This window comes from Triturus cristatus, chromosome 1_2, assembly GCF_964204655.1.
Source record: "Triturus cristatus chromosome 1_2, aTriCri1.1, whole genome shotgun sequence".
Taxonomy (NCBI): Eukaryota; Metazoa; Chordata; class Amphibia; order Caudata; family Salamandridae; genus Triturus; species Triturus cristatus.
Genome location: NC_140580.1, coordinates 710,174,900 through 710,186,918, shown reverse-complemented (window position 1 = coordinate 710,186,918; position 12,019 = coordinate 710,174,900). Strand labels below are relative to the sequence as shown.

At 41.1% G+C, this 12,019-nt stretch overlaps 1 protein-coding gene across 1 annotated transcript in view; it reads right to left on the bottom strand.

Annotated features, from left to right (window-relative positions):
* Positions 1-8,798, bottom strand: part of EPHA8 (EPH receptor A8) — an 876,683-nt gene extending 867,885 nt beyond the window's left edge. Inside the window, exon 1 of the mRNA XM_085608587.1 lies at positions 8,758-8,798. The gene's annotated coding sequence lies outside the window, so the exon portion shown is untranslated. The remainder of the gene's footprint in view (positions 1-8,757) is intronic.
* Positions 8,799-12,019: the final 3,221 nt, after the last annotated feature.

Genomic DNA, 12,019 nt, shown 5'->3' with positions numbered 1-12,019 from the left:
ATAGGCAATAATATTCAATTAAAAACAAAAGAATAGGAAATACACCAAGAGCCCTGATATTATATGCATATATGTTTAAACAAAATAATGACCACAAAGCAGACCTTCATTGATTGAAGGGTTTGTAAAAAGAAACAAGCATTTGCAATGCAATAGGTCTCGCATTATAAAAGTGTGAGCAGTTGGCATTGCTAATAATAATGCAACACTAGCTATTGGCATTGTAAATGATAATGCCATTTATTTATGTGTTTGTTTTATAAAATAGATAAAAAAGGCATTGTCATGAACAATGACAATAGCTGAAACTTTTGCAAATGCGAGACCTATTGCATTGCAAATGCTTGTTTCAGTTCTGCAGGCTTTTTAAAAGTTTTATTCACTACTCAAAATGAAATCCATTTTATCAGCGTTGCCTTTATGTTTAATGCCCTAAATGAAACACAATGTTCCAAGCAGATTGCTAAACAACAGCATCTCCAGCCCTGATCACAATGTCTCACTTCATGCTGGACAGTGGGCACCCTGTTTTTATGCAGCGCCAAGACGGGGTGAACTAACGCACAGACTGAGGTCTGTCAGCCTCCGAAGCTCAAAGCATTCCTTGCAACAGTCCGCTCTGTCAAGGTATTGCCATGTGTACAGCACACACTCTGCAACAGCAAGTGGTTTCAAAGTTGGGGGTGACTTCCCAAACTTTCCCGAGGTGTTCATCGTGTTTGGTGACAGCGTATTTATGCTGACAGCCAGAAAATCTGTTTGTGGTTGTGTGTGCGTTGTGTGTGTGTGTGGGTGTGGTTGTGGTTGTGTGTGTAGGTGTGTTTGTGTGTGTTTGTGTGTTGTGGTTGCGTGTGTAGTTGTGGTTGTGTGTGGTTGTGTGAGTGGATGTGTGTTTGTGTTATTGTGTGTGTGTGTGTGGTTGTGTGTGTGTGGTTGTGTGTGTGTGGTTATGTGTTGTTGTGGTTGTGTGTGTAGTTGTGGTTGTGTGTGGGTGTGGTTGTGTGTGTATGTGGTTGTGTGTGTTTGTGTGTGTGTGTTGTTGTGGTTGTGTGTGGTTGTGTATGTGAGTGGTTGTGTTTGTTTGTGGTTTTGTGGTTGTGTGTGCGTGTGTTTGTGGTTGTGTGTTGTGGATGTGTGTGTAGCTGTGGTTGTGTGTGGTTGTGTGTGTGGTTGTGTGTTTGTGTTATTGTGTGTGTGGTTGTGTTTGTGTTTGTGTGTGTGTGGTTGTGTGTTTGTGTTATTGTGTGTGTGTGTGTTTGTGTGTGTGGTTGTGTGTGTGTGGTTGTGTGTGTGTGTGTGAGTGGTTGTGGTTGTGGTTGTGTTTGTGGTTTTGTGTGTGTGCTTGTGCATGTGGTTGTGTGTGTGGTTATGTGTGTAGTTGTGGTTGTGTGTGGTTGTGTGTGTTGTTGTGGCTGTGTGTGTTTGTGTGTGTGGTTGTGTGTCTGTAGTTGTGTGATTGTGTCTGTGGTTGTGTGTGTGTGGTTGTGTGTGGTTGTGTGTGTGTGTGGTTGTGTGTGTGTGGTTGTGTGTGTGTGGTTGTGGTTGTGTGTGTGTGGTTGTGTGTGTGTGGTTGTGGTTTTGTGTGTGTGGTTGTGTGTGTGGTTGTGGTTGTTTGTGGTTGTGTGTGGTTGTGTGTGAGTGGTTGTGTGTGTGTGTTTGTGGTTGTGTGTGGTTGTGTGTGTGGTTGTGTGTGGTTGTGTGTTGTGGTTGTGTGGGTGGTGTTGGTTATGTGTGTGGTTGTGTGTGCAGTGTTATTGTGTGTGGTTGTGTGTTTGTGTTATTTTGTGTGTGGTTGTGTGTGTGTGTGGTTGTGGGGTTGTGTGTGTGGTTGTGTGTGTGTGGTTGTGAGTGTGTGTGTGGTTGTGTGTGTGTGTCTGTGGTTGTATGTCTGTGGTTGTGTGTGTGGTTGTGTGTGTGGTTGTGTGTGTGTGGTTGTGTGCGGTTGTGTGTGGTTGTGGTTGTGTGTGTGAGTGGTTGTGGTTGTGTTTCTTTGTGGTTTTGTGTGTTTGTGCTTCTGTGTGTGTGTGTGGTTGTGTGTTGTGGTTATGCGTGTGTTTGTGTGTGTAGTTGTGGTTGTGTGTGTGGCTGTGTGTTTGTGTTATTGTGTGTGTGGTTGTGTGTGGGGTGTGTGTGTGTGGTTGTGTGTGTAGGTGTGTGTGTGTGTGTGTGTGGTTGTGTGTGCTTGTGGTTCTGTGTGTGTGGGTGTGTGTGTGGTTGTGTGGGTGTGGTTGTGTGTGTGTGCAATCATAACACAATGGCACAGACTTTATTTTCATTAGACATGAGGAACTGTACATAAGAGATGAAGAATTGTTATCAGTAACGGACCCACAAGGCCTCCAGTCAAGTAATAGTGTTCATGAACGTTACAAATTAAATACAACCAAAGGGAAAAATTAACAATCTCATCACTTACCCACTAGAGGGTCTCAGAAGGCGCCTAGATCCCCCTTGGCCTCAGAATCTCTCAGGTGCAACAAAGCCCCTTTGGTAAAGAAAGATAGGGTGGATAACCCTGGCTCAGTGGTTAACAACGAAAAGTCCTCCTTTGACACACCAGTCATGAACTTCCAAATACAGAACTGGTGGTCGGCCATTGACACCACACTAACAACCATGGGCTAGGTGGCAATGGTGCATGCTGATTAAATGGACTCTCAGATTGTAATATTACAGTCCCTGGCAAACAACGTGAAGAAGATAGAATCGCGACTGGATAATCTAAATTCTCTCATAATGAACGCCCAGTTACAGACTGACAGGCCAATAGAGCGGTGTTATTGCTCACTTCTCCTCGAAAAAATCTCTGTATTCCCTGAAATAAATGCCGAATCTTCTCCGAGAATATAAAGAAAGTAACATACATCATAACAGCAATGAAAGGCAACTTGTACGAAATACCTAGCTCAGTGAGGAAGCATTCCCCGTTCCTCATCAAAAAGTTGTTTTTGCTGTCAGTTCCCCCGGGGCACAAGCAGGCATCCACTTCTGTCAGGACAGCTGATCGCGGCAAAAAAGACAGAAGAGGATGCCTGCTTGTTCCACGGTGGGACTGACAAAAAAAAACATGCAAAGGGAAAAATGCTACCGCCGTCCACAGCTTGCAGTGCATGTGCGGGAGTGGTGCGCGCTTGAGCAGAGGCGCCATATGGCGTGATTACTGCTGCGCGCGCACCCCTCCCGCACATGCACTCCATGCTGTAGCCGGCAGTAGCATTTTTTGAAACCCTTACTTAAGGTCTCGCTAGACCAGCGCAAGCGCTGGGTCAGGCGAGACCTAAAAAGAAGCAAATGAGAGTGTCAGAAAAGCCAACCAATGGTAAACAATGGCTGGGCTCTAACCTTACTGTAATCTGGTAATAGGGTATTTTTGCCAACCGAAAGCTTGTGCTTTCTTTCTGTAAGGTAAGATCTAAAACGAACCCTGGTATGTACAGAGAGTCCTGTGTAATCAGAAAGGTGTTATTATCGTGCCCTTGTTAGAATCCAATTCCTGACTTATTATGAGCCCCGGCATAGTGTCAGAGAGCATTATTACAGCTGTGATATAACAAGAATACGTCCATAAACATTTCACATGGCACCAAAAGGGACTAGTGGATTTTATTTACAGACCAAGTACCGTCATGAAGCCTCCACTTACTAGTTATCCACACCCCACACCACTGTATGGGAAAGTCAGAATGCATAGTCATAAGAGGCAGATAAGGAGTGAGCTTTTGTAACAAGAATTTAAGCACAAATGAGTTGTTAGGTTGAAACCAAGTAAAGTGGCGGGCTAGCTATGTGCACTTGCTGCTATTGAGATGGAAAATGAAATCTGCCATGCTTGGAAATGGAAAGAGTATTAGAACGAAATAACTCTTGAGGAAACGAGAGCTCTCACAAAACGTAGACAGCATTTCCAGCAGCCAATAGCTTCTTCCTCAACTACAGAATCAGTCAAATCAAGGTTTCCGAAAAGCTTGAAGCGGATTCCGAGTGTGCCTGTTGTGGCGGAGCATCTAAACAATATCGATAGCAAACCCATGGCCTTTTTGTCAGCCAGTTAAAGATTTTAAAAGATGGCGTACAATACCTAGAGGGTGCCAATTATGTAATTAAAAGGTGTTAGCTCAGGTTAAGAAAAACACCGTCACATGGAGCCAGAAGGCGTTTAATAACAAGCATTGGGCGCGCGGCCGTAAAAGTAACAGGCCACGCGGCCGCGAAACCGAACGTAATCGCGATCAAAGTTGAAAGTGATCGCGATCGCGAGGTCGGGACACGCTGTGTGGTAAGCACGCGAGTTGTGCGTGCGCAGCAGAGATTGGCAACTGCGCCTGTGCACGCTCACGTGAACGCAAGTGTTAGGCCAGCACTGGTAGCACTTTGAAATCCCGTATACAAAATGTCTCGCCTGAGACAGCGCATGCGCTGGCTCAGGCGAGACCTAAAAAGCAGCCTGACAATTTGTAAAATTAATTTCACATAAAAAAGGCAAAATATAATGTATTAGAAGCCTGTTATACATTTTGCAAAAGAATATAAAATGTAACATTGTTTGACTTTATTTATGCATGCACTGTGGCATAGGAAAAATAAGAGAATGGTGTATAGAACCCAATCTAAATGTGATGCTAAGAATCCTCTGATATGAGTTATCCACCCAAGCTAAATAGAGTTAGAAACTCATAGTAGTTAGAGTAAGGTAGTGAGAATTAACCAATGGCTTACCAGACTTAGGGTCTAAAGCAGATCTTCGTGGATCATGTTCCACTGTCACTTTTTCAACGGTTTCACTGCCTGCCTATTTGGCGGTCCGCCCGCTCTATTTAGATGTTAACAGGTCCATGAACCAAAGACCACCTGTGTTCCGCCGAATCTGCCAGGAATTTTCACCTGCGTTGACAGCGTCATATGCAGAAGCGATTGATAGTGGAAGTCCAGTCAATATTACAGCTGGGCCAATCACGATGTGCATTTCTGTCGAGGAAACTGTAGCAGGGATGCCTCCTACTCTAGTTGGTGGAATCGAAGTAGATCAGACCCCATTGTTGAGGTCCTCTCTTTGCTGCTACTACATGACCACAACGCTAATCAACTTCGTTGTCACCGGGATATACGGTAAGCTTCTTTTACACATGTCTTACTAAGAATAGTGTGTTGACAATTGCTTTAGTCTCATGTATTTTTACGTTGCTCTTACATGCATTTTCTTTTATGTGTAATGCATTAGTGTACATTTTACAGCTTATCAAGGTAAAATGAATACACCTGTATTGACACTTGAAACAATGATGTTGTTGTGGTGGTTGTGGGTGTTGTGCTTGTGGTACCTGTGGGTGTACATTCAATATTGTGTGTGTGTTGTTTGTGTGCTATGAATCACACAATACCTATATATATTTTAGACGTAAACACAAAACATATGTGTTTTGACACAGAAATCAGAAGTATTTACCAGTCTTCACTCCACTAGGGGCTCAATCAGAAAATCACCATTAGGCCAATGCCAGCACAATGGGGATATCTAAATAGGCTCGGAGCAACCCACCGACCTGAAGGTGACAGAGTACTGTTAGCCAGCAGAGAGTCCTCCGCCTCAACAACAGTGTGATGCATACGCGATGGGAAACAGTCTGACTATGCAGACAGCTGTTCAGCCAGCAAGCATCTAAATACGGCGGGCGGGATACCATCAGCTTGGCAAAGTACTTGGATAATCCACCGCAGAGGGACGATGAGAGTCCCATAAAGATCTTAATCAGGCCCATAATCTGTTCTCAATGCAGAACTTGGGTGATAAGAAAATCCTGTTGCACATTTATCCTTAGCGGAAATACTAAATGGTTGTAGAAACTAGTTCATGCAGCCAGGATCTGCAATATGATTTTTACTGAGTTTCTTAGCAGGACATGTACTCAAACAATCAACCATTTATCTTTACATTAAACTGGCTGTATGAGTTGGCCAAACTGTTACCCACAATAAACAGTGGAGCAAAATGAATAAGATCCTCTAAGTATGGGAACTTGGGGCTGAAGGAAGAGACAGAATGAGGTAACTCCAAGACGAAGGGAAGGAAATGACAGAACACCTACACCATACATTACTGCTGAAATACAATTTAAGTTGTATATAGTTCTTAGTATATAAATGGGTTGCCCACAAATATGCTTACAATGAATGAATGGAGTTTATGCAAGAGGGTGGCAAATGGAAAGGGATCCCACACTAGATGAGAAGACCAGTTAAAAATCAGGAACAGTCTTAAACTTAAATCATAATTGTTTCCTGAGCCCTACTTTGAGCTCAACATGTTCCTAGTCAGTTTGGCTAGGCAATCCAGTGGCCTGACCATGTCCAGAATAGGACAACCAGAATATTGATGCAGTCTTTGGGATCCATTCGGACATGGTATGCAAATCCAGAATTAACATAACATAACATAACCTAACATAACATAACATAGCATGACATGGCATAACATAACATAATATAACCGGGGCCATAGGAGAAAACTAGTGACTTGCCTCAAGTGTGAGTAAAAAAGTGAATAGATAACTTATTATTCAGGAGTTCTGACAACACCAACCACATTTATGGCTGATGGTCTGATGTCCTTTTTTTCTGTTCATGACTACCAGGGAACACTGGACGGTGATAACACAAAAATAAAAATAATGCCCCCCACATCAAGGGAAAAAAAACCTCCATGGGTGTAAGTGTCATAAGTGTTTTTTGTGTTTCAAAAATAAACTCCCACTTTTGGTATTTGCTTTTGGTATTTGCTTTCAAAAAACAAAAGGTTTGAAGGACGGCTCTCAAAAGCAAAGTAAACCATGCATCAAACTTTGTTAACATCAGGGGAAGCACTGTGATAGCAGTTTCCATGAAGATACAGAGATTACAGATGGCCTGGCGATGATCTCTATCTATGGTGAAGGTAATGTCCTCAGCCATGTTACAAGACACAGCACATACAGCCAAACTCTAAATCAGACCCTAGGTTTCTACATTAGCTATGAGAAACAGGAGCAGCTGCACTATTTCAACATTCGATTCCATATTTTCAATAGAGCCTTTGAGCCTTCAGGGAATTTCAATTAAGGGTAATAAGTTGTAGCAATTACTGCCTCAAATGTGCTTTATAGCTGCTTATACCCAAACGTGAACTGCTTTGCATATCATATATTTAACCAATATGTTTGCTGTTCTTTAAAAAGCCATATTATATACATTTTTTTGCAGATTTGTCAGAAAAGCAAATATATTACCCAACACAATTGTTTTCTTCAAAATATTTGAGGAGAAATTACAAATACAATAAATAACAACAGTATGTGTGTTCTCAAAAAGTCTACTTCTTGTAAAATAATCTGTAAGACATCCAAAGGCATGTAGAAAGTGTAATAATGTTTATTACAAAAAGAAAATAGTGAGGGACTGGACCAGAAAGAGTAATAGGAAAGAAATCAGAAGTCTTAAACTCTAGTTGAAAACACAAAAATTAATGAAATGATAACAGAATAAAGTGACAAAACCTAAGCACTTTCTTTGAATAAATAAACATTTATAAATATTCCGTTCAAAATGAGGCCTGGGTGAAATTTAGATTATGCCAGCATGATTCGCATAATTTCAGGAATTTTCCATTATACTTGTAACACAATATTTTTATACCACTTTACAATAATAGCATGCCATTGTCTGTAAAGCACCACAAACTCTTGAATGCACAGGAACAGAATGCGAGTGGCTGTTGTTCATGGTGCTTTTGTTTTTTGTACTTTTTTTTGAGTGCAGAATAAATCCTTGCATCAAAAATTGATGCAAGGACGCATTTCGGAAAAAAAATATAGCACTCAATGATGGATTTGCATTTTACATAATTGCACATAATTTTGACATGATTGCATAATTACTCGAAAACAACTTATGTAAATTTTGCACACCTTTATCCAAAATCTGATAATTTTGCGAACAAGTTATTTTTGACAGTTATTAATAGCTGAAGTCTTACGTTTTAAAATAGAGTCTTAAATAAAAGGTGAATGGCTCATCAAGGATTCCAAGGTTGTGCGATTTCACTTTCTGCTAGGTCACTAAGCATCAACATGCAACTAATGTCTCGTCCAAACACCCTAATCATTTTGATAAAATTGCTGCTTTCGCTAATCCGGAATTCTACTTAAAAGATGTATTCAATATACCAGGATTACATTAAAGTCTGGATGAAAATTCAATAAAGGCAGTGAAATTCACAAAGTTTCTGAATCTCGTGTTATATGAAATTCATAAAACTCAAAATTATGCATTTTCGAATCTTGAATAATTAGTTTTAACCGAGAATGCATCTCATGTGAAAAAAATCTCAAGAGATACCAACAGGAAGACTGTTTGCCCAGGAAAGGTCTTGCCCAAGGATATACTCTTCTTGTCCTAGTTTCTTACTGGTATCTCTCAAGAATTTTCTATGCAAAATGCTCTCTGGGGTAAAACAAAAGTGTCATGAGATACAGGCAAATGACAAAAAGTGTAGTTTTACCACATTTTCATGGACTTTAAGTACATTTTTTTGAGAAAACAAAAACGATTTTACTCAGCCCTAATTTCTGTATGCCTTATAGGCAGAGCTGGAGTTCTTCACTAAACTATAAATATATCTCCCGCTGAGGGACAGGACAGAGCTGATGACATATTTTCTTATCTGTCTAAATAAACACTACAGCAAAGTTAGTTCTTTTGGAGAATTCAAAAAACATCCTTACTTACCCCATGTGGAGGGTAGGTGAGCCAGCCCCAATCTCCTACAATCGCTCCAGTATCTAACAAATTCACTGCAAAAGACAAAAAAAAAATAGATTAGAATTTCTGTATGGCCTGCAGATGCCATCCAAAGAGAGAGCTTTCAGCTTTCATGCTTTTGTATATCTTACGAGTTACGGCACCAAGGGAAGATATACTTAGATTTCACGCCGTGTTGGGGGTGACACAAATCATTTTTTTCTGATTTACTTTGCAGCGCTAAACTTGTTTAGTGCTGGAAATAACATTAATGTAACACAAAGCAGCACATATCGCTGCTTTGAATTCCTTAGCGTCAAAGGGGCGTACCATGGGTGGAGCATGGCCGTTCCTATGCCCCAACCTAAGGATTTTGATGCTAAATTCTTTTCACTAAATAATGTACACAGCGTTAGCGTCAGAAAACGGTGACCTTTTGAAGTAGATGCAAGGAAGGAGAAATGCTTTCATTTCTCCCTCCTTGTCCGACTTTGTGCGTGTGCTGCACTTTACAGCACGCATAGAAGGAGGGAAAGGGCTAAAGTCAGTCTATGCATACTATTTTGTACTGGAAGGGTACTCTTGCACCACAAAACCAATGCTAGAATCATGGAGACACCCTTGCACCATGGCATAAAGTGTCTCCGCGGAGCACAGCAGCTGATTTCAGCGCTAATGGTAGGAAAAGGGTAAGAGAGTGAAATATTTCTACAAATATGGCGCTCGCCTCCTCTCTCCTTTTCGCGCAGCACAGCATTTGTGGCTGCTGCACTGTACCGGCGTGATTAAATGGTAAGCTCGCCCCCAAAAGCACATCAAAACATTTATGCAATAGCAAATTCTTGTCCCAAAAGAAGGCCGTGCCCACTTCTACATAGACCCCATAATATGATTTCACCCTCCTCTGTTAGACAGCAACATCTGTACTTCAGAAATGATTATCGGTGTCGTGATGCCAACCACCCGCGCTGAACGAACAAGCAGTTTTCGAGATGGGCTCAAACGAACACAGCTATTTACTTCGAACTTCCATTACCCACCTCAACTGTGACAAACGGATTGGTAAGGCGGCTGAAAAGGGCATTTTTTTCTCTCACTCAGAGACGCAGATGTCTTTGTTAAATTTTTAAAGCTCCTTCTGTTTTATGTAATCTCTGCCTGGCCTGCTCCCTCACCGATTGGGTCGGACTCTTTCTTTCGCGTTGCCCTCCTCTACCTCCCTTCACTCCCAATGAGGCAACTGGGCTTCGCCAGTGGCGTAACGCAAATGTACAGTCACATACTTGCAATAACAAACACAACTAAACATACCAATGGGTGACAGTCTTGCAATGGAATTGGGAATAGTGTATCATTGTTTTGAAGTTCTAGTCCGACTGCTGCATTAAGATTAAGGCTCCCTGATTTCCGTTTTTACTGATTTTTACAAATAAATACAGACAGAAAACCCTTTATTTTCTTATATGTATTTATTTTTAAATGTGGATTAAAACGGAAATTGGGTGTTTTTGGAGTGATTCTAAATACACTTTGCTATGACTGGCAGTCCAATAACTGTGTGGATTGATAGGTAAGGTGGTTAAAAAAAGGCATCTTAATAAAGAACCTTAAACAGCTGAAGATATGCACAAGGTTGATACTGAAATCTGCATATTTTTATATAAGTGCATTGATTTATCTTCTGTGGGTGTTCATATCACTGAAACCTGGCAGGCATTCAACCATGACAGCATATTTATTGGTTAAATATATGTGGAAATATACCAGTTTCAGCTTTATTTTTTCATAAAACCCATAAAAAATATGGATAAATACAGATAGAGTTGACAAAAAATAAATATGGATAAATACAGACGGAAACGTCCAAAAAATAAATACCATAAAACCGGGAGCCCTAATTAAGATCCAACATGTGGGTCATCTTCGAATGGTAAAACATTGATCCACTATATAAAATACCATTCCTTTGTTTGCCACTAGTTTAGAGGCAGTGGCTGCACTGGCTATGGTGCACTGCAGATAAAATGAGGAGCAAGCAGATGGCCTTTTAGCACTCTCTGGTGATCTGTAGTATGGTTTCTATAAAAGGAGAAAACAGAAAACCAAAAGACTGGCGCACCAGCTTTGCCACTGAAATAAACTTATCTTCAGGTGGAGGTGCTCATGCGATCAGACAAATGCCATCTCTCACAGGGAAAAAGAGACAATGGTTAAAGTGGATTGAACCACTGCCCCATGCTCTATGCACTGTCGGACTGGGACAGAAAATAGGCCCCCATTCGCACATTAGATACCTTTAAAAAGTGGCCCACATTTCCAATTGAGTCTGTTTTGGACATGTAAAGGCAAGATTTAGAGGTGTTTTGCAAGGTATGGGGACTGTGTGCATACGTGCTTCCTGCAGGCAATAGTTGTGGCAATATCAGAGAATTCAACTGTAAATACCTGCCCTCAAGACCATAAAACAGGTCCACAAATAGACACAAAACAGACTCAAACATTGATTATTCACATCAGCCCTCTGGGTACTGCTTGAGTGCCCTATAGACCAGTCTGATCTGGCTGTATGCAGTCATGGATGGAAGCTCAATGTAAGTGACCCATATAGTTCAATGGAAGAAAGTGACTGAACCAAAATTCTCCTATGTATGTTTATGTACATATGTAAGTATGTAAATATTACTTGTTTATTTTTTTATTACAAGATCCTGGCAGACAACTAAGCCTCTATGTCCTTTTGAAGGGGTTCTAGCAAGAGTTACTAGAGTGCTGTTAGAAATGGGGGTCTCTAGTTGGCAGTGGCTTGCACCCTGTCCAAGTAGGACCCTTCTTTCTAATCAGGGCTAAGAGAGTTACACAGCCAAGATAACCGCTGCTCATCCCCTTGGTAGCTTGCACGAGCAGTCAGGCTGATCTCAGAGGCAATGTGTAAAGCGTTTCCACATGAAACACACAGTAACACAGTGAAAACACTACAAATGGGCACCACAACAATTTAGAAAAATAAACAATCTTTATCCAAATAAAACAAGACAAAAACAACAAAAATCCAGTATGCATAACTCAAAATATTACGTTTAAAAGGTTTAAGCTATTTTGTCCTTGGAACTCTATGGATGTGTTAATTTGAGTGCAAAGTATCTTTGATGCGTCAAAATTCAAGATGAAAAACAGCCGCGAAGGAGGCAAGCGTCAGTTCTGGAGTCACAGGGGAATGAAGGTGCCAGCTCTGCTGCACACAGGAGAAGTA